The following is a 22956-nucleotide window of genomic DNA, read 5'->3' as shown; positions in this document are numbered from 1 at the left end:
TGCAGTGAGATGAGATTGTGCCACTGCACTCCAGCCTGGGTGATGGAGCGAGACTCCAACTCAAAACAAACAAACAAACAAACAAAAAAGAGCAACAAAAAACCATAGCATCATTGTCACATGTCAGGAAGCTCCATTGTAAAATATAAAAATAATTTAAAACAAAACAAACATATAATAATAATTTAGGCCAGGTGCGGTGGCTCATGCCTGTAATCCCAGCACTTTGGGAGGCTGAGGCGGGTGGATCGCCTGAGGTCGGGAGTTCAAGACCAGCCTGGCCAACATGGTGAAACCCCATCTCTACTAAAAATACAAAAATTAGCCGGGCATGGTGGTGAGCACCTGTAATCCCAGCTACTTGGGAAGCTGAGGCAGGAGAATTGCTTGAACCCGGGAGGTGGAGGTTGCAGTGAGCCGAGATCACGCCATTGCACTCCAACCTGGACAACAAGGGAGAGACTCCATCTCAAATAATAATAATTTAAAACAAAATAAATTATTTTGTTTTATTTTCTCCTTGAGCCTCCATACCGGGGCCCATGATATATGTCCCTGGAGGTATATGTGTCCTTGTGAAACAAACAGAGTTATTTTATGATGAGTGTCCTGATTTGCAGAGTTCTCCTGTTCCTCACTTGCTTTCCCCGGCATTCTGTTTCCCAGATCTCTGCCTGTAGCTGTGCGTGGCCAAGCGTCTCTCCCAATGCTGAAAAGCCACTTACTTCATTTCTCTTTCTTTCTCGGCGAGCTGTTGCTCATGTCCTTTGGGGTGGAACATTTTTCAGTTGTGAAGAAACTTGGGCCCTAAGTCGGTTTCCTCTGAAGCCAGGGAGACATGTGGAGCTGGAGGGAGGGCACCCCAGCTGTCCCATGACTAATCTGGGTCCCGCTGGGCCACACAGGCAGTCCCACATGGCAGGACCATGCCTGGGCAGCCCCCCACAGGCACTGCTGGCCCAGCCTTGGGAGGGGAGCTTGTAGGGGTTGTGAAGGGCGCTCAGGGGCTCAGGGCCTGGACTGTCCCCTTTAAAGTTGCCAGACTTCAGGCCTTCTCTTTGGGGCTCCCTGACACAGCCCAGGGCTCACCCCTCTTTGCAGGCACAGGATGGGTGTGGAAGGGTAGGGGCTAAGTCACAGTTCCTCAGCCCTCGGCATGTCAGGTCTCCCTGAGTCTCCTCATCAGTAAGACAGGGAGGACTCCTGGGGTAGCTGAGTCACCTTTCCTGCCTGCCTTTCCTTTGGCAGCCACATTCTACTCCAGCACCCATGCAGTCACCAAGGGTCTACCGAGCACCGGCTATGCACCAGGCACTGGGCGTACATCAAGCAGCAAACCATGTGCCTTCCCGGAGCCGACGTCTGGTGTGTTTGAATGTGTGGTCGGCAGACTCATGCACCCTTCCCCAAGACGTCCTCATCCTGAAACCTGTGAATGTGCGAGGTTACATAGCCAAGGGGAATGGAGGCTGCTGAGCAGCTGACCTTGAGCTGGGGGGGACGACCCTGGACTACCCAGCTGATGACATTGTGATCCAATGTAATCACAAGGGGCCTTATCAGTGCAGGAGGGAAGTAGGGGCGTTGCAGGTGGAGGGATGCAGCATGAGAAAGATGGCCTCGCTGTTGCTGGCTTTGAAGATGGAGGATGGAGCCGTGAGCCCAGGAATGCAGGTGGCCTTGAGAAGCTGGAGAAACAGATTATCCCTGTGAGCCTGTAGAAGGAACGTGGTCCTGTCCACACCTTGATTTTAACCTGCTGAGACCAACTGTGGGCTTCAGTCCTCCAGAACTGTAATCTCACACGTTCGTGTTATTTCCAACTCCCAACTTCGTGGCAATTTGTTACAGCAGCAACAGGAAAGGGAAACACGAATAAACACGTGTAACATATGCGTGTCCCACGTGTAACATACGCGTGTCCCACGTGTAACATACGCGTGTCCCACGGTTCTAAGTGCTGCAGGGTAGAAGAAAGCCAGATGGAGGCTAAGGAGTGTGGGGGATGTTTGCAATTTTAACCAGAGTGAACAGGTAGGGAGGGCCTCACCGAGAAGGTGACACTCAGGTAGAGATCTACAATGAGCCATCTGCATAATGGGTAAAGTGAACCAGGCAGAGGGAACAGCGTGTGCAAAGGCCCTGAGGTAAGAGCAGGGCTGCTGTGTTCAGAGCAGATCAGGTACCATTGTGCCTGGGTAGAGAGAGCAAGAGGGGACAGAGGGAGGAGTGGCCATGGAAGTTGTGGGAGCATGGGTCAGATGAGGGCCTGGTATATAGAAGCTGCTGGACAAATGCATTCCAAGGTCCTGAGAGCCATGCGGGCACAGAGCTCCCAGCCTCAATGGCAGAGCATGTTTCTCCAGAAGCAGGGCTTGAACCGCCCCAGCTCTGCCCAGGCCTGCTGAAGGGGTTTGCACGTCCCTGAAGTAAGGAAGGGGTGTGCCCAGCCCCTCTCCGCTACCAGCTCTTACCTCCTAGGCCAGCCCATTGCTTGGAACGTTCTCTTCATCCCAGTGCCTGATACAGCCTGGTCCAGGCAGGAAGCGGAGGTTGCAGTGCACCCAAACAGAGATATCGTGACCTTCCTCTCACCCTGGAACTGCCAGGCCTAGAGGAGAAGGCGGCACTGCCTCCCTCGTGATCAGGGCTCAGCCGTTGCCCTGAGCTTGGGCAACAGGGCTGCAGCCGAAGGAGAAAGGTTGCTGTTTCCTCTTCACTTCCTGTGCTCCATGACCTGGGGCTCGTGGCTCACCCTCTCTGGGCTTTGATCTCATCTGTGCCACGAGCAGTTAGATGAATCATGAGTCGCAAAGAAACGGCCTGCAGCCACATCACATCCACAGATGTGTTTAAATGTTTTAAATTAGCTGCCAATACTTATACACTGGGAAACTTCTTGTAAATCTCTAGATTTCTGGCTTTTCTTGAGAAAGCAGAAGATCTGGCAGTGCTGGTGACTAGAGCTGAGTAGCAGCTGCCTCGGTCCCCACCCAGCTCCCTCGGTGGTTTCTGGTTCCTGCCTGGCTCTTGGAGTCTTTGAGTTTGCAACCCTGGGTTCCAAAGGCCCTTCCGGCTCGGATTTCACTAATTCACGCAACAGCAATCCTTTGAGTGTTTAACATGTGTAGGACTCAGAGACAAGTCTACTTTACAGATGATGGAAGGGAGGCTCAGAAAGGGGGTGTGACCTGCCAGAGCCACACAGTCAGTGTGGCAGGGGCTGCATCTGAGCCACACTGACAATAGACGATCGATCCAAAAGGGCTTTAGCCAAAATTTATTGAATACTGACTATGTGCCCAGTGCCAGACCACAGCCCCTAACCAGACAGACAAGATCCTGCCTTCCTGGGCTGATATGGCAGTCCCTGGAGCCGAGTGATCAACAGATAAATACGTGATGACACCGGGGCTAGCTGGGAAGGTGTAGATACAATCTGAGGTAGTCGCAGGGAGGGAGGGGGCAACATTAGCGCAGTTTCCTAAGGAATGAGGGTTTGATGCCAGACTCGGTGTGGACTCCCTTCCTCCTCTCATGTCTAGTGTGGATCCTTTGGCAAGGGCCAGGAGACTGGGAGGGGAATCCCTCCTTGTGGCTGATTTTCCACTAAGATGGTGGTGACGCATGGCTCAGGAGCCAGGCTGCCCACCAGGGTGTCTGCTGCTCATCCACCATGCGACCTCAGACTGCGACTTAATCTTTCTGGACCTCAGTCGCCAAATCTGTAAAATGGAATCAATTTGAGTGTCTAGCTCACAGGGGCACTGGTGGCAGGATGAAGTGAATTACGAATTCTAGTAAGTGAGTCACCTGGGACATTGGGCTGTGATCTACAGTGAGCTGTGATCCCTGAGGAGAGGGGAGAGGCTACAAAGGTCACAGTGCATCCATCCCCTGTAGGACTGGTCAGGGATTAAAGGGCTGTGGGAGATGTGGGACGTGTGGTAGGTAAAAAAAAAAAAAAAAAAAAAGCGGCCGTGTGTGCTGTGTGGTCCGATCTCATGGATAATGGTGGGACTTGAACCCACCGCTGACTCTAACTGCAGGAATTTTCCACCTCGGTGGAGGGTGGGACTAGCCTCCACTGGAGGCTGGGATTAGTATGTGGTCCTCTATCCTCTGGTGAACGCGGCCAGCCTGGGGGCACCTAGGCAAGGGTTTGAGGAGGAGGGAGGAAAGTGGAAGGGAGGAAGGGAGGGAAGATGGTTGTGCCTGGAGGCGCAGAACCCAGTGTCTCCTGGCAGGGAGGAAACTGGGTTCCTCCAGTTTCTGAGCAAACAGCAATGTCTTCCCAAAACATTGCAGGCTCACCACTGCCATTCTCTGTGTGTCTGACAGAGACAGAGATGCACAGGCCTTTCTCATCATGAGTTGGAGGCACAGGCCTCTAATCTCACAGAGACACACACACACACACACACACACACACACACACACACACACCACCCACAGGATCTCGCTTAGAGGATGCATCTTCACCTCTGACCCCCTTTTAATATCCCAGGAGTCCAGCCCCAGCTCAGCCTGCTGATTCAATGCGGGAAGAAAACCCACAAGTTTCCATTTTGTCCATGTGGAGAAGGGACTGGGGCCTCAGTAGAGAGGCACCACCGAAGCCCCAACCCTTCACCCCACTGCCTTTTGCTCCCCCTCATCCCTGGATCTCCCAGGAGAAGAATTTTCCCAGATCAGAAGAGAATGGAAGCAGGAATGAGGGAGGGTGGAGGCTGAGAGAGGCCTGTACAGTCCTGCTCTGTCACTCACCTGAACCTTGCAGGCAGGTAGTGAGCCTTCAGTAAATGTTAAATGGATGGATGGATGGATGGATGGACTGGTAGGTGAATGGGGGTAGATGGGAGAATAGATGAACGGGTGAGTGAATGAGTAGATGGGTGAGTGGGTGGATGAATACATGGGTGGATGGAAGAATAGGTGAAATGAGTGAGTAAATGAGTAGATGGGTGGATGGATGGATAGATGGACGGATGGATGGATGGATGGATGGATGGATGGATGGACGGATGGATGGTAGGTGAGTGGATGAATGGGTGGATGGGAGAATAGATGAATCAGTGAGTAAATGAGTGGATGGGTGAGTGGACTGATGGATGAACGAATGGGTGGGAGGGTGAATGGATGGCTGGATGAATGGATGGATGGACTGATAGATGGGTGAGTGGATAGATAGATAGATAGATGGGTAGATGGAAGAATGGATGAAATGGGTGGGTAAATGAGTGGATGTGTGAGTGGATGAATGGATGGATGGATGGATAGATGGATGGACAGATGGATGAATGGGTGGGTGAGTGGGTAGATGGATGATTAGAACTTAATCCTGAGAATACTGGACTTGGAGGAAATTACTGGGTCATTAGGATCCTGACCACAGAGTCATCCAGGCCAACTTCACCTCCTCTCCTCCTGGTTCCCTCAAGCCCAAGGATCTCCAGGGAGAGGAATCTCCTCAGAGCAGGATGATAGAAGTGCAAGGTGCAAAGGGAGCAGGTAAGGGATGAGAGGACCTGTGGGAACATGGGTCTGGCTGAACAATAACCCCAGCCTCTATGGTATCTGGCTGTGTACAGCCCTAGAGTCAGGCAACCTGGGTACAAATCCCAGCTCCATTGCCTCCTTGCTGTGTAACCTTGGGCAAGTTACTTCACCTTCTTGGGCCTCTGCTTTTTCATTGGACAAATAGGGTAAAAATAGTACTTCCATGAGCTAAAGGTTGTTATGAAGACTCTGTGGGATGACGTGAGGCATTTTGCACTGGGCGTGACATGCTGTTAGTCTCAGTAAACATCAGTGACTATTATTTCATGCTTGTCATTGTTCCATGTGCTTTCTATAAATGAGCTCATTTGATTCTCTTAATCTATGAGGTGTGGGCTAGTATTTTTTCCATTCCACAGATAAGGGCTGGGGAGGAGCCCTTGGATGGCTCAGCTGGAAGGAAGTCTGCCCAGAGATTCCTGGGGCAGGAAGGGAGGTTGGATCTGGGGCCCTCCACAGGGTCTGCTGCAAGTGGGTGTCGGGATGAATTGGAGAAAGATCATTGAGAAAGCCTTGGGTTGGGGTTTGCTTGTCTTGAACACCTCTCTGGCACCTGCCAATCTCCTTTTTAAGAAAGACACAACCTTCTCAAGCTTAATTTTTTTTTTTCAAGAGAGTATCAATTTCCTAAAGCCTCAGGTTTAGAATCTACAGGAGCAATCGTAACCTGTGAGAATTTGATGACTTTTTCATGTCTTCACAGAATTGATCTGTATAGGGTTTTCTTTCTTTCTTCTTCTTCTTCTTCTTCTTTTTTTTTTTTTTTTTTTTTTTTTGCTATTTATAGCAAGTATGTGCAGATACTGGCTTTCTGTTTCTAGTGATATTGTCAAGATTCCTTTAAATACGTTGCTTTATATAAAAGGAAAAATGCTAAGTTGTAATAGAACAGAGGGTATAAAGATGTGGCAAAACCCAGACTGAACACACACACACACACACAAACCCCAGAGATAATGGAAAAAAGTTTACTTAGCACATGCACACAGTCATCCAAATCCCACGGGCTCTCATTCATTCATTCATTTACATGTCTGTTCAACAAGTACTTATGGAGCACCTACTGTGTGTTTGTCCACAGAGAACAAGATAAGGGCCTCTTCCTATGGAGCTGACGACAACCCGGCAAAAAGTCAAACAGAATCATTTCATTAAGTCACACATACAATGAAGGAAACTATGAGTCTGTTCTTGCACTGCTATAAAGAAATACCTGAGGCTGGATAATTTATAAAGAGAAGAGGTATAATTGACTCATGGCTCTGCTGGCTCTACAGGAAGCATGGTGGCATCTGCTTCTGGGGAGGCCTCCGGGAGCTTTTACTCCTGGCAGAAGGTGAAGGGGAAACAGGCATCTTCGCATGGCTGGTACAGGAGGAAGAAAGAGAAAGGGGAAGTGCCGCACACTTTTAAACAAGCAGATCGCATGAGAACTCACTATTGCGATGACAGCTCCAAGGGGGATGGTGCGAAACCATGAGAAACCGCCCTTATGATCCAATCACTTCCAACATTGGGGATTACAATTAAACAGGAGATTCGGGCAGGGACACAGATTCAAACCGTAACAGAAACACACCTGTAAGAGAGACGTGTAAGGAGATTTGGAGAAAAGGCCTCTTTTGCCTAGGGTGGTCGGGCATGTCCTCTTTGCGGAGGCGACATTTGAGCTGATACTTGGTTGATAAGAAGCTGGCTGTGGGGAGACCATGGTGAAAACCTGCTGGCATTAGGAACAGCCAGTGCAAAGGTCTAGTGGCAGGACCCAGCCTGAACGCTTGAGGAGCAGAAAGAAAGTCAGTGTGGCTGGAGCTGAGTGAGTTGGGGGAGAGTGGGAGGAGAAAAAGTCAGAGAGGGAGCAGGGACCAGAAACCTAGGGCCTCGAGAAACATGGGGATTATTTTTTTACAGAAATGTTAGACATTACTATTATCTTTTAACAATGGACTGGAGGAACCCACATAGGTGGAGAGAGGGTGCCTTAGGAGCACGCCATGAGCTCTTGGGATGAGGGTGCAGCTCCATGCAAGTGCAGCTGAGGGTACCTGTTGAGGACTTTATTGTCCTAAGCGAGGGGATTTGAAGGAAGGAATGGGGAATTGAGGCCAGCTGCTGCCCAGGCACCAGGGTTCAGCCCCTTGAAAGATCTCCTTGCTGCAGGGAGCCAGGCTGGGACTGGCTCAGCCCACCCATCTTAAAAAAAAATTTTTTTTTGAGACAAGGTCTCTCTCTGTTGCCCAGGCTGGAGTGTAGTGGCACCATCATGGCTCACTGCAGCCTCCATCTCCCAGGCTCAAGTGATCCTCCCACCTCAGCCTCCCATTTACCTGGGACTACAGATGTGCAACCACCACACCTGGCTAATTAAAAAAACACATTTGTAGAGAGGGGTCTTGCTATGTTGCCCAGGCTGGTCTTGAACTCCTAGGCTCAAGTAATAAAAAAAACTTTTAAATCATCCAAATAACTCATGGAGATATTCTCCTTTTAATACATTAAAACATCACACATGAGGCTGCGAAGTCCCCACCTGGGCCCCAGCACTCCCAGCCTGCCCCCTGCCCTACTTTCTCCCATAGTTCTTAGCACATCTTCCGTATTGATGTCTTACTTGTTTCATGTCTGTCTCCCTAGGGAGAATGGCAGAACCACAATAGGAAGGATATTGGCTTGTTTTCTTCCCTGCTGCATCCCTAGCACCTGGCATGGTGTCTGGCACATAGCAGGTGCTTAATAAATATGTATGAAATGGATGAATGAATGAAGTCATAATGAATGAGAACTCTCAATCCCCATTCCAGTCCTTCCTTATGCCCCAGGAAGTAACTCATCTTACCTCTTTGAAATTTGCTTTTCTACATCTTATCCCCATGGTTCTCAACCAGGGCAGCTTTGCCTTTCAGGACACATTTAGCAATGTCTGATGACATTTTTGTTGTCACAACTGGTGGAGGCGGGGGGTGCTACTGGAATCTTGCTGGTAGAGGCTAGGGACATTGCTAACCGTCCTGTAATGCATAGGACTGCCCCTTAGCAAAGAATTGTCCAGCCGTAAATGTCAGTAATGTCAAGACTGTTGTTAGTTTAGATCCTGGAATGTTGTGCTGCTATTAATGGGGAGGTTTGCCTCTGCTGACCTAGAAAACATCCAAGATTGGTTACTAAGGGAGAAAAACAGGCACAGAATGACGCATACAATATGATACCATTTATATTTTAAAACACACCAAAAAAAAAAGCCCTTTGTATTTCCCACAAGTCTATATAAATGTGTGTGGGTTGAGTTGGGTTTTTAGCTCTTGCCACAAAAGCACCTAAGAACTGAAGAGAGTTGAACGAGATGGTCTCCAGCATCTTTCCAGCCCGGATGTTCCCTGAATCCTTAAGTGGAGCAAACACTTGCTAAAGGAAGAGCCATCTCTAAGAAGGCAGGGAGACCAGAGCGAGACTTAGCAGCGGGAGGGAAGAGCAGGGACGGCAGGAGGCGTCTAGAGGCAGGGACACACACAGTGTGCTAAGGCCCCGCCACTCCCAGGCATGGCTCCCAGACTGGTGGCCGCAGCGTTGCCTGGGAGTGCATTGGAGAAGTAGCATCCCAGGCTTCACCCCACACCTACTGAGTCAGAATCTGCTTTCCCACAAGCCCTCCTGGTGAAGAATGGCTTTTGGCTTAAAAAACACCCAGAGACACATTTTTTATCTTACAAGAGAGAACAGTGGATGGAACTGCATTTCTCCCTGTTTTAACATCTCTCTTAAACATCTTCTAACACTTTTTCTGCCTTAGTGGAGGAACAAAGAAGGAAAAGAAAATGTAAACACACAAGTGCATGCGTGCACCCACACACACACACACACACGCAGCAACATCAACGATGTCATATACAATCCAAGTGATGGCTAACAGGCACATATTTCTTTAATGAGCACCATTTCCGATGAAAAACATACTTCATGCCCCATGCAATTCTCCCACCAAGATTTGCAAGCTCGGGGGTCATCGTAGCTTAGGGGTTAGATGTGATGCTTTGGACACATGAGGGACAGTCTCAGTAGTAAAACTGTTTGACAGCATGATGCCCTTATTAGTTCCATCATCTGGAGCAGAACCCATCAGACGGAGCGGAGCCTGTCATTTTTGATAGGGGGCGGAGCCTGTCATTTTTGATTGATGGGGAGCGGAGCCTGCTGCAGCTTAACCTGGTGGGATCTTGACTTTGATTACTGAGCTCATTCAGGGGCTGCCTTTACCATAAATCCATCTTCTTTATCGGCGCAAAGTCAGGCCTTTTATAGCAACCATCTGTATAAACAAAGTATCCTTGAGTCTAAAAAAATGACTTCTCTGGATAAGTTTTTTTTTTTTTTTTGAAATGGAGTTTTGCTCTTGTTACCCAGGCTGGAGTGCAGCGGTGCAATCTTGACTCACTGCAGCCCCCGCCGCCCGGGTTCAAGCAATTCTCCTGCCTCAGCCTCCTGAGTAGCTGGGATTATAGATGCCCACCACCACACCCGGCTAATTTTTGTATTTTTAGTAGTAATGGGGTTTCAACACATTGGCCAGGCTGGTCTCGAACACCTGACCTCTGGTGATCTGCCCGCCTTGGCCTCCCAAAGTGCTGGGATTACAGGCATGAGTCACTGCACCCGGCCTCTGGGTAAGATTTTTTGACTTAATTGCCCCTTCACCTCCAACTCCCTTGCTTAAAAAGCTCAAGATGGGGCCAGGCACAGTGGTTCATGCCTGTAATCCCAGCACTTTGGGAGACCGAGGCAGGCAGATCATTTGAGGTCAGGAGTTAAAGACCAGCCTGGCCAACATGATGAAACCTTGCCTCTACTAAAAATACAAAAATTAGCCAGGCATGATGGTGGGTGCCTGTAATCCCAGCTACTCAGGAGACCAAGGCACAAGAATTGCTTGAACCCAGGAGGCAGAGGTTGCAGTGAGCTGAGATCATGCCACCGTACTCCAGCTTAGGCGACAGAGTGAGACTCTGTCTCAAAAAAGAAAAAAAAAAAAAACTGGACCAAAAAAACATAATTTTATTCCCCGTGTCTCTTAAGAAAACAAAAACATATTTTGCATTCTACGCCTCCCTGAGGGAGATGGCTGTGGGGGCAGTGGCGCTCTCTCTGGAAGGCTTTAGATGCCAACCCCTAGGGCATGAACGTTTCTTCCCAGCCTCTGACTACTTTCTCCTGACCTCTGACCTCTGGCCTGCCCCCTTCCTCTTTCTCTGGATTCTGTCTCCCCAAATTTCTTGATCCCACCTCTAAGCCCCTACTCCCCACGCAGGAAGGAAAAGAACATTCACAGGATAAATATTTAGCCCAAAGGTCTTGGAGAGTGTTTTTGGGAGGCTCCTCACAGTGGGGCTCCAGGCATAGCTGACCTCACCCAGCTTCTCCTAACAGTGCCACCTTGGTCCTTCTGGCCTGCCCTCCACGCCCATCTCCCTCGGTCCCTCTGTCCAGGGCAAGTGGTGGTAGCCCCTGGAGGGGAATTTGGCTCCCTCGTAATCCCCATGATAGCTTCTCCAACCATCCCCAATAAACATTCATGCAGCCCATCTGTTTAGCAGGTGTTTCCAGCTGCCCTTTCGGAAAAGACTGCTGTCCCCAAGGCTCCCATATAGACCATCTGGGTCTGCCACTGCATAGATGTTGCCTCCTTCACAGCAGAGGTTAACATCCGGTGCTCCGAGTCAGGCCTGAGTTCAAATCTGACCACTTCTTAGCTGGGAGACTGTGGGCAAAGCGCTTTGGATCTCTGAGACTGCAATTCCCTCCCTGTAAAAGGAGAATAAAGCAGTGGTTCTAAACTAGGGGTGATGTTTGCCTCCCGGGAAACCTCTGGTAATGTCTGGAGACATTTTTGGTTGTCACAACTGGAAGGCGGGAGTGTTAATGTCATCTAGTGGGTCGAGTCCAGAGGTGTTGCTAAATATTTGACAGTGCACAGCACAGCCCCTTAATGAAGGAATTATCCAGTGCAAGTGTCACTAGTGTCAAGGTTGACAAGCCCTGATGAAGTGCTACCCACACTGTCGGGTAGTTGTGAGGATGAAGATCAGGAAGCAGCTAACACAGGGCTTGGCCCACGCTAAGCACACAGTCCATGACTGCGAATGTGGATTTTATGATCAACCTCTTTTGGTTTTTTTGCTCATCATCTTCTCTCCTGCCCTAGACCAACTCCAGGGAGCTTCTTTCACAATCGAGCATACAAAATTGGCACCACCTGGCACAGTGCAAAGGAGCCACTCTGCCCGTCACCACGTTCACACCCCAGCCACAGACCTCTCCCTAGAGTCCCTCAGCTGCCTCCTCACTGGCCTCCCTGTCTCCATGCCTGCCCTCCTCCATTGCTTTCTCCCCACTGCTGCCCAAGGGAATCTCTCAAAACCAGTGTTTTTGAGCACTAGGAGGGCTCTGGATCTATGTAGAGCACTTTACCTACATTATCTTACTGAATCCTTAGAACAAACCTTTGAGGCAAATGCTGAGATTATTCATTACGGAGGAGAGAAAACACGCTCAGAGAGGTGCCGTAACTGACCTAAAATCACAGAGCAAGTAAGTGGCAGAGCTAGGATTTGAAACCAGGTTTGTCTGAGATTAGACCTTATAACTGGGATGTTAGCTGCATCTCCTACTCACTAAAACAGTGGGGGTGCTTCAGAATCCCCTCAGAGGGGGCCTGTTACAATGGGGAGCCACATCCAGGGTGGACCCCAGGAACCCACATTTTGACAACCTCCCCCAGCTCCTGTTGTAGGCGATTCTGATGCCCGTGGTCTATAACGCACTTGGGAAAAGCCTCTCAGATCTTGTTGCTCTTCTTCCTAAAACTATCGATGGTTCCCTTTTCTACTCTGAATCGAGTCCGAAGTCCTGGGCACGTGGCCTTTTCTCCCATTCACTGTAGTGTTTGAGCTTGCATCTGGTCTTTCACCCCTTTGCTCAGGCACGCTCCCTGCCTGTGACACCCTGCCAGCCTTCCTTCTCCCTGGGCCTGGTGGGTTCCCACTGGTGCTGGGCTGGGCGTTAGGACTTCTGGGTTTTAGCTCCATGGGATAGTAGTCTCCCAGCATAACCCTGGACCATCCTTCACTCTCTTTGGGCCTTAGTTTCTCCACTGGAGCCAGAGATGTGACTGGACGCTGGCTGTGTAAACAGAGATGGTAAAGGCAGGCTCTTGCTGCCAAAGCCAGGCCTCTGGGCCTCCCCATCTGTTTGCAGGTCAGCAGCCTGTGTTCCTGGCAGGTGCTAAACACTCACTCACGCTGCTGAGAAGATCCAGGGAGGTCCGGCTCCAGTGCCATGACTGCAGTTGCTTGGGCCAAATCAATGTTTCCACATCTTATCTCTAACTGGCTCAGTCATAATATTGAGACACTTGGCCTCAAGTTGAGAAATTTAGTGACTCAGGGAGATAGCAGCTGTGGCCAGCTCCTGACCCCTGATGGGGACACACCCTTCCAGAAAGAGAAATGGACTTTCCCTACCAGAAGCTCTTCGTGAGGGGAGAAGGAAACTGAGGACCAGAGAGGAGAAACAACTTGCCTGAAGCCACACAGCTACATAGTGGCGTGTGTGCGTTTAATATTTACTGAGCACCTACTATGTGCAAGTCTCCACGGCGGGTGCTATGAAGACAGGCATTAGCAAACAGGACAGAGAAGGGATTTGTTCTTGTGGGAATTTTAGTCACAGCCAAATCTTCTTATTATTACTTTTTTCAGAGACAGAATATCTCTCTGCCCCCCGGGCTGGAATGCAGTGGTGCGAACTCAGCTCACTGCAGCCTCGACCTCCCGGGTTCAAGAGGTTCTTGTGCCTCAACCCCCCAAGTAGCTGAGACTACAGGCACATGCCACCACGCTTGGCTAAGTTTGTGTGTGTGTGTGTGTGTGTGTAGAGACTGGGTTTTGTCATGTTGCGCGGGCTGGTCTCAAATTCCTGGGCTCAAGTGATCCACCCGTCTCTGCCTCCCACAGTGCTAGAATTACACATGTGAGCCACCGCGCCTGACCGACCCTGGATATTATTGAAGGTTAACATTTACAAAGCTTTTATCATGTGCTGGTCACCATTCTAAGTACTTATTAAATCTTTATAATTACCCAGTGAGATGGCTGCTGTCATTTTACAGATAAGGAAACTGAGGCATAGTGAGGTTGACACTCACTTGGGGCCACATGCTAGTAGTATAGTGGGCTGAATGGTGGGCCTCTAAGAAATCAGGTTCTCCTAATGAGCCTGCAAATATTACTTTATATGGTAAAGTCTTTGCAAATATGATCAAATTAAGGATTTTGTGATAAGGATATTATCTGGGATTATCCTGCTGGGCTCTAAATGTTATCACATGTATTAAGAGCATGCATGTCACATGCTTCATAACAGGAAGGCCAAGGGAGGGTGGACAGACACACAGAAAAGAAGAAGACAATGTGAAGACCAAGGCAGAGATGGCAGTGATGTGGCTACAAGCAAAGGAATGCTGGCAGCCACCAGCAGCTGGAAGAGGCATGGAGTGATTTCTCCCCCAGAGCCTCCTGTGGGAGCATGGCCTGCTGACACCTTGACTTCAGCTGAGTGAAACTGATGTTCACCCTCCGGCCTCCAGAACTGTGTCAGAATAAACTTCTCTTGTTTTGAGCCATCCAGTTTGTGGCAATTTGTTATGACAGCCGCAGGAAACTAAGCCTAACAGCTAGGAAATGGCCATGCCAGGATTCAAACCCTAACAGCCTTCCAATTTCTAGCTTTACAGATGTGCCTTACTCTGTTTTTTTGTTTGTTTGCTTTTTTTTTTTTTTTTTTTTTTTGGTCATCTGTCAATCCTAGTCCTGCAAGAAGGTAGATAAGATTGCTCAAAAAACAAACTCTGGTAGGTCAGCTGACTGTTGCACTGAGGTTAGTCTTTGCTGGGGGACCAGGCTCTCCTTGAGATGGTTTCTTCTCCTGCAGCTGGCTAGCCCAGGTTTGTTCTCATGGTGGCTATCCAGAGTTCCAACAGAGAGGGGAGAAATGAAGAAGACTCTTGAGGCCTAGGTTGGAAGCGGGCACAGCATCACTTCCCTTGGATTCCAGTGGTCAGAGCAAGTCTCAAGGCCAAGCCCAGATTCAGATCATGTGGAAATAAACTCACATTGCAAACGGCTTGAGTGCAGGAAGGTCATTAATTAGAGCATCAATGTGAAAAAACTACCCTAGTCTCTACCTCCAGCTCTAGAAGTAGGAAGGCGACGCAGGCCTGACCAATATGAGCTAGAGAAAGAAGCAAAGGAATTTGCACCTGACTTTAATAAGGCCAACCAGAGTTAGTCCCAGAATCTCCTTCCACTGGCATTGCCAAGCTGCCAGGGAATAAGGGCTGCTAAGGCTATCTTGACACGAAACAGGGAGAGGCTGACTGAGGGAGAAGCCAATACAAAGGAAAGCATCGCTAAGAGAGAGAAGTGAGTCCTGGTAACATCCATGGAGCCCCTGGATCCTTCCATACCTGAAGCTGTTTTTCTTCCCAGTTCCCTGAAGCCAGGATTTCCCACCATTGGACTTTCCCTGCTTGAGCCATTAAATTATTGTTATTATTATTGTCAATCAGGTAGAGAGAGAGAGAGAAAGAGTTTTTCCTTTCGGGATCAAGCGCCATGGTCAATTGAAGCACAAATGCCTCTGAATTCTTGCCTTACAACCAGGAATGGGAATACACAGTTAATAGGGGCAGAGAAAAGGCAGGCTTCGAAGTTGAACATCCTGGAATCTAATGATGCCTCCATTAATTGCAAGCTCCATGATGTTGGTTAAGGGAGTCATGATTCTTTTCATCCAGAATGGTTATGAGGATTCAAGGAGCTTGTGTACCTACACGGCTCAGTGCAGAAGGGACACTCGCTAAATGGCATTTCCTAACCTTGATCTCTCTCCTCGGAGCTGTTTCCCTGTTACCAAAGTGGTGTTCAGGCAGAAGCTTCTTGAAGAGGAGCAGAGGAAGGTGGGAAACTGATCAATGGAGTTTGTCCCTGAAACACCCCAGGGGAAGCCTGTCTTGCCTAAATAAACAGTTTAAATGATTAGCCTGGCTTAAGATCTTGTATTTCTTCCAATGTGAGGGCTCATGACCGACATCAAACCAGCGACACAGAACAGTAGCAGGGACTTTTGTTGTTTTTATTAAATGCCACACACATGTGTACCTATCTCCCTCAGAGGAAACTGAGATTCGGAGAGGTTAAGTGACCTGCCTGAGGTCACATAGTGGCAAAGCCAAGATGTAAACCCAGGTCCTCTGGCTCCAGCATGTCTCTTGCTCCTAATCACTGAACTAGATGACATCCATGAAAAATGTAAAAGGCTCATTTTTCTTTGCATATCTGAGTTCAGAGTAAGGAAAAGTTCAACTCCAACACACCAGCATATCTACGTAAACAGACCCTTAATTTTTGTGTGCAGGAAGGAGCATTCCAGGGCTTATAAACTAGCTATGCTTGGGCTGCTTCCAGGCCTGGACATATTTTATTCGGTCCACACAGTGTCTTACATATTGGAAAAATGCACATTGGAAAAATAAGCCTTTCCCCCACTAGCTTCTCTTAAAAACCATAGGGCTGGAGTTGAGCAGTGAGGTTGGATTTGAAGGGGGTGTCTGTCCACTGTAGGGGGAGGATGGGGAAGAGGCTTCGACCCCTGAATACAGCTCAGTCTGAGGCGGTTTCCTGTGCCCTGGGGAGACGCCATCCGGGTCCTGGGTTCCCCAAGAGGCGGCCATTCACTCCGACAGGGAGAACAATGACCTCTTGTTCTCCTGCCAGCCTGGAGTCCCAGGAGTGGGGAGAGGCAGCCTGGGCCTCTGATTGGAGCCCAGACTCTGCCATTCCTGGTTCTGTGGCCTTGCCTTCTGTCTGGGCTTCCCATTCCTCATCTGTAAAATGGGCACAAAGCCATCCCTGCCCAGCTTTCAACCCTCCCACCCCACTTTCTGACCCGCCTTTGGGGGCTCATCCTTCCTACCTTGTTTGGTTGACCATCAAGGTCTGTGGGCGGGCACGTGACCCAAATACGGCCAATCAGACTTGCTCGTGGGAGAATCAGGAACTGAAGGGGAACGAACGCTGAGATTGGAAACAGCTGGAGCCCCAAAGACCTGGCTGCTGGTTCCCACTCCCCACCCCTGGCTCCTGCTCCCCATGTTCCTGGAGCTGCTCGTTCCTGTCCTTTCCAAGTCCCAGCTGGTCAACTTTTCCTTCCAATACCTCGTCCCCACCTTTTCTTTTTTTTAAATTAGCCAGGGTTGGTTTCTGAGGCTTGAAGAAACCCAAGTACTCTGCCTGATGCCAGCATGACAATTTCTGCTTCTAAAGCTGGTATGAGGGTCAAATGCTATGCACTAGAGTATAAACTGTAAAGTGCCATCCACACATGAGGAATTGTCCAGGCACTGGCACATCGCAGTGATGAACTTGGGCCTCAGAATCAGAATTTGATTCCCAGCTCCACCCCTTTCTTGCTGTGTGACCTTGGGCTGCTTGCTTCCCCTCTCTGAGCCTCAGTTTCCTCACCTGGAAAATGGAGATGATACTGGTATTAAGACCAGCTATATACTTTGTGGGTTCCGGAGCAAAGTAAAATGATGGGGACCCTTGTTCAAAAATAATTAAGAATTTCAAGCTGGTGACAGGACAGTGCTAAGCCGAGCATGAGGCCATTCTAGGTGCAGGAGCCTATGTGAGTGCCCAGGTCGCATGTCCATGAAGCTGGCCCTGGCTGCATAGAGCTTGCTGTGAATATGGCATCTTATCCAGGCTGGGCAAGGAGTGGAAAGCTGTATCACTCTAATTCTTATATGGTTGCCTCCCACAAAGCCCTGGAGAAGGTTTACAAAATGAGAATGTAATAATATAATAGGTTTCATCCATTAACCACCAAGTGCGAAACAGGTACTTCACATACTACTTTATTCGGCTTCAGAATGGAGAACTTTCTTCTATTGCAAGTGACAGAAACTCAACCCAAATTGGCTCAAACAAGCAAACAAAAATAATTTAATGATTCATGTGGTCAGGAGCACTCTGGCTTCAGGTATGGCTGAATCCGGGGGTTCAAATGATTTATCAAGAAATTGTACTTCCCTGTCTCTTGGTTCTGCTGCCCTGTAAGTTGGTTTCATTCTCAGACAGGCTGTCTCCAGGCAGAGGCAAAGGTGGTCCCCCAGTATCCTGCCAGGTCAGAAATCACAGGCAGGAGGTCCTTCTGATCACCAAATAAACGGTGAGGGAGACACAGAACTCTCTCCATTTCTCTTCTGTGTGTCTGGTACTAGTGGAGGGAGGTTGGGAGGCTGTGATAATAATGCTAATAGCCCACATTTATCCAAGGCTTTACATACTTCCGGAGATTAACTCTTTTCATCCTCACAACCAACTCCTTTTGACACCTGGGGAAACAGAGGCACAGATAAGCAACATGCCTGAGACCTTTTAAGTGGGGGGATGCCAGGCTTTGAGTTCACATCGTCTGGCCATGGAGCCCAGCCTTTCTCACTCTAGCCCTCTGCGGACATGCAGGACATGTAGACATTGGGGCTACGTGATGGTCTGTGCATCAGAATTTGGAGCTGTGAACCATGAGCATGGCTGAACACCCACCAAAGATTTCTATTTTGTTTTGTTTAAAGCAGTGAAATGTTTGTGTGTTTGAGATGAGGTTTTTTTTTTTTTTTTTTTAGACAGTGTCTCACTCTATTGCCCAGGCTGGAGTCTAGTGGCACCATCTTAGCTCACTCAACCTCTGCCTCCCCGTTCAAGCAATTCTCCTGCCTCAGCCTCCCGAGTAGCTGGGATTACAGGTGCCCGCCACCATGCCCAGCTAATTTTTGTATTTTTAGTAGAGATGGGGTTTCACCATGTAGGCCAGGCTGGTCTTGAACTCCTGACCTCAGGTGATCCACCCGCCTCAGCCTCCGAAAGTGCTGGGATTATAGGCGTGAGCCACCGTGCCTGGCCGACATGAGATCTGACATGAATATAGAACAGACACAGGAGCTGATGCCTGGTGAAGTAGGGCTGGGGGATTATTGCCCTCTGGGGACGTGCTGGGGTGGGAGGGAGAGGAATGGGGGTCACACAGGCTTGTTGCATTGTGATCTGAGACTATTGTACTTTTATTCTGCTTTTAAAAAAATTATTGCAGTGTTCTTTGCGGCTTACTAGGTAGCCAGTGTTTGTGAATGTTCATCACGTTATTTTGACCTTCTATTTCCCCGTTTTTTTTCTCTTGGTATTTCAAGAGCTGAGAGAAGTGACTTAAAGTGTCCTTGCTCTATAACTATCTGTTGCTGGGTTATCTGGTGCATGGATGCTCACACCTTTATTTATATTTATTTATTTATTTATTTGAGGCAGAGTTTTGCTCTGTTGCCCAGGCTAGAGTGCAGTGGTGCAATCTCGGGTCACTACAGCTTCTGTCTCTGGGGTTCAAGTGATTCTCGTGCCTCAGCCTCCCGAGTTGCTGGGATTACAGGTGTGCACCACCATGCCCGGCTAATTTTTGTACTTTTAATAGAGATGGGGTATCGCTATGTTGGCCAGGGTAGTCTTGAACTCCTGACCTCAGGCAATCTGCCCCCCTCAGCCTCCCAAAGTGCTGGGATTATAGGCATGAGCCACCACGCCCAGCCAATTTTCTTTCTAGTCTTTCTAATGTTTTCTTTATTTCTGTCTCATTTTTTTTCTCTTTTTCCATTTCTGTTAACATGTCCTTGCTGTATTTTCTGCAGGGCCTATTTCCTTCCCCTCCAATTTTGTCTTAATTTCTGAGACTTTTTTTTCTTTCTACTTCTTTCCTGAGTGCTAACCCTTCATGTCCATTTCCTCCTTTCGCCTGCCTTCTTCTGTCTGAGTTCTTCAATTTCCTTATTGTTCTCCTTCATAGAGACAGTTGCTCCATTCCATTCTCCTAAGATGTTTTTTTCATTTTTTCTTTTTTTAAATTTGAGATGGAGTTTCACTAGTCGCCCAGGCTGGAGTACAGTGGCGAGATCTTGGCTCACTGCAACCTCTGCCTCCCATTTCAAGTGATCTCCTGCCTCAGCCTCCAGAGTAGCTGGGATTACAGGTAGCTGCCACCACACCCAACTAATTTTTTAGTAGAGATGGGGTTTCACCATGTTGACCAGGCTGGCTTTGAACTCCTGACCTCAGGTGATCCACCTGCCTCAGCCTCCCAAAGTGCTGGGATTACAGGCGTGAGCCACCACACCCAGGCTCCGTTCAGTTCTTTTTTGAATTTATGCCAATATGATTTGGATAAAATTTTCATCCATTTTGTGTTAACACTTCCATCTATTGGTAGATTTTTCTGCTCTTTTCTGCATAATTTATCATAATGTCTTTGTATCAAGGCTTTTACACTTTTTCAAAAACTTGTCATTGGAAGGGCTTGGTTTTCCTGGGTCAGCTATTTGCTGATTGCTCCTGTGGGTGTAAGAAAGAATTAGGGTAGCTTCGTGGGCTCCATAACTGTGATTCTCCTCTGCTGCCATAGAGACAGACTGCTTCCTGCAAATATGTCTTCTCTCTGTAATTCTTCGCTATACCTCCTCTGTTTCTCTGAACCAAACAAGATCCAGGAGAGCTTCTGCTGCTAACAGTACTCACCCAAGCTTCCACATTCATTTTTATAAATAAGGAACATAACTTTCATCTCGGGGCAAGCCCTCATCCCTCAGAAGTGTAGTTTTGCTGATGCTTTCTGAGATTTGTTATCACTGAGCCCACTCACCACTCCCATGTGGCTTCTGCCCTGTCTTAGCTGCTTCACACATGCTCTGAAGCCAATGAATTATATGTCTCTCCTGGCTTTGCTAAAAATGGAGTTTGTGGTCTGGTTTTGTTTATTTGTTTTTCCATTCTTCTTGATCCTCTGGTATAATTTCTAGAAGGAGAGGGTAAATGTGGCCTTAGGCAGCCATTTTTCTACCCCCATTATCTAACTGGATTCTCTTTAGTAACTCTGAGACATAATAAGCAAAGCAGCTATGACTGCCGTCCCATTTTCAATATGAGAAACCAGAAGTTCTGAGGCTCCTGGGGTGCTTCAGGGTGGCAGGAGGACCAGCACTTGGGGTCTGTCTGGATGACAGATCAACATGGTCTCTTTTCTCCTTGTCTTCCATACTACGCTGGCTCTCAGGCAGGATAGCAGGGAGTTGAGGAGACTGAGGTCTGACTTCACCATTTTTTTCCACTACAAAGTGCCAAGGCAGCTGGTTGGGAGCCATAAGGCCACCTGTCCCCCTGTCCTGGGAAAATCAAAGGATGAGAAGCTTGCTGGAGTCCCTCTCCTGTAGCACCCACCACCTCTGGCAGATAGCCTGGGAAAAGGGGCAAGACCACTCCAGAACATCCTCTCACAGGCTAAGATGAGGTCCAGGTGGACTTAGCCTGGGAACGCTGAATGAAAGGCCTCCTAGCCCAGCCATGTTTGCATCTGGATAGCTGCCCCCACCTCTGGGCTCTTAGCCAAGCACATTCCCTACATAATCCTGGCTTTCCTGGGGAAGAATGCTGGAGAATGGCTCCCCTGCAGCTGACATCCTTGCACTTTAGAGACCTACAAATCTCCAAAGGCTCAGGTATGCGCCCATTCTTAGAGACAGTCAGCAGCAAGGCCTGGATGGCAGAAAAGAGGTCATTTCTTCCAACCCTCTGCCTCTGATTCAGACACGCTTTCTCTTCCTGTATAAAAAAGACCAAGTGAAGAGGTTTTCTGTCTTTCATTTCTTCTGTAAAATTCTTGATAAAGAGGCCTGCACAGTGCTTGCAAATAAATACTTGGTAACATGTGCTGAAAGAATTATGCTTCATCTCTTTTGTTGCTGCTGCTGCTGCTGCTGCTGTTAAGACAGGGTCTCACTCTGTCGCCCAGGCTGGAGTACAGTGGCACAATCTTGACTCACTGCAACCTCTGCCTCCCGGTTCAAGCAATTCTCCCACCTCAGCCTCCTTAGTAGCTGGGATTACAGGTGCACGCCACCTTTCCTGGCTAATTTTCGTATTTTTAGTAGAGACGGGGTTTCACCATATTGGCCAGGCTTGTCTTGAACTCCTGACCCCAAGTGATCCACCCACCTCAGCCTCCCAAAGTGCTGGGATTACAGGCTTGAGCTACTGCACCCAGCCTTGCTTCATCTCTCTCTCTCTCTCTAGTTTTTTTGTTTTGTTTTGTTTTGTTTTTTTGAGACAGAGTTTTCTCTCTTTTGCCCAGGCTAAAGTGCAGTGGTGCGATCAACCCCTGCCTTCTGATTTCAAGTGATTCTCCTGCCTCAGCCTCCTGAGTAGCTGGGATTACAGGCGCCCGCCACTACACCCAGCTAATTTTTGTATTTTTTAGTAGAGACGGTGTTTCACCATGTTGGCCAGGCTGGTCTCGAACTCCTGACCTCATGATCCACCTGTCTCAGCCTCCCAAAGTGTTGGGATTACAGGCGTGAGCCACTGTGCCCGGCATAGCTTCATCTCTTTTATTAAGTGCCTACTGCATGCACTAGACACAAGATCTTCTTGAATTTGTCCAACCACCATGGGAGGGGGGCCCTGTCATCACGATCCTCTTGTACAGATGTACCAAGGCTCCAAGAGTAGAAAGCAGCCTATTCTAATTTAACTGGTACAAAGAACATTCAACCAAAAGGATTCTAAAAAGTTTGGAGATAAAGTATACATTAGTCAATCCTTTTTGCTTAAGAAGATCTCAAAATTTCCATGACTTGTAACGACACGTACGTTTTTCTTCCTCGGACCTCTGCAGGTCAGCTAGGGGTTCTCTACTTCAGGCTGCAGGTTGAGCTCAGGTTTGCTCTGTGGGTCATGGCTCAAAGCAAAAACCAAGGTCAAGTGGAAATATGTGATTCCTCGTGAAACCTCTACTCAGAACTGGCAACTGGTTATTTCTTCATCCTCCACTGGTTCAATTGAGTCACAGGCCCGAGTCCACCATCACTGAGTCAGGGAGATATTCTCTGCCCATAGTGGGAGGCACCACAACCCTGCAGCCAAGGGTGGGAACGTCTAATTCTGATATAGGGAGTGGGTGAGAACTGGAGACTGATTTAATCTACTGCAGCACAGTTCCAGGGGTGGCTAATTAATTATGTGACTTAGCAAAAGCTCTCCTTAGGCTCCAAGGTGGCTGCCACAGCTCTGACCCAATCTCTGGCCACTATTACCAGGTGTGGTACTAGCATGACCAACCTTCCTGGTTTACTCAGGACCGGGAGGTTTCCCAGGATGCGGGGCTCTCAGTGCTAAAACTGGGAAAGTCTGGGCAAACCAGGATGCATTGGTCACTTGACGTGTGTAGCAGATTGTTTCTGAATATTTGGGGGTA

Source organism: Macaca fascicularis, chromosome 10 (genome assembly GCF_037993035.2).
Source record: "Macaca fascicularis isolate 582-1 chromosome 10, T2T-MFA8v1.1".
NCBI classification, from domain to species: Eukaryota; Metazoa; Chordata; class Mammalia; order Primates; family Cercopithecidae; genus Macaca; species Macaca fascicularis.
Note: the sequence above shows the minus strand (reverse complement) of the source record.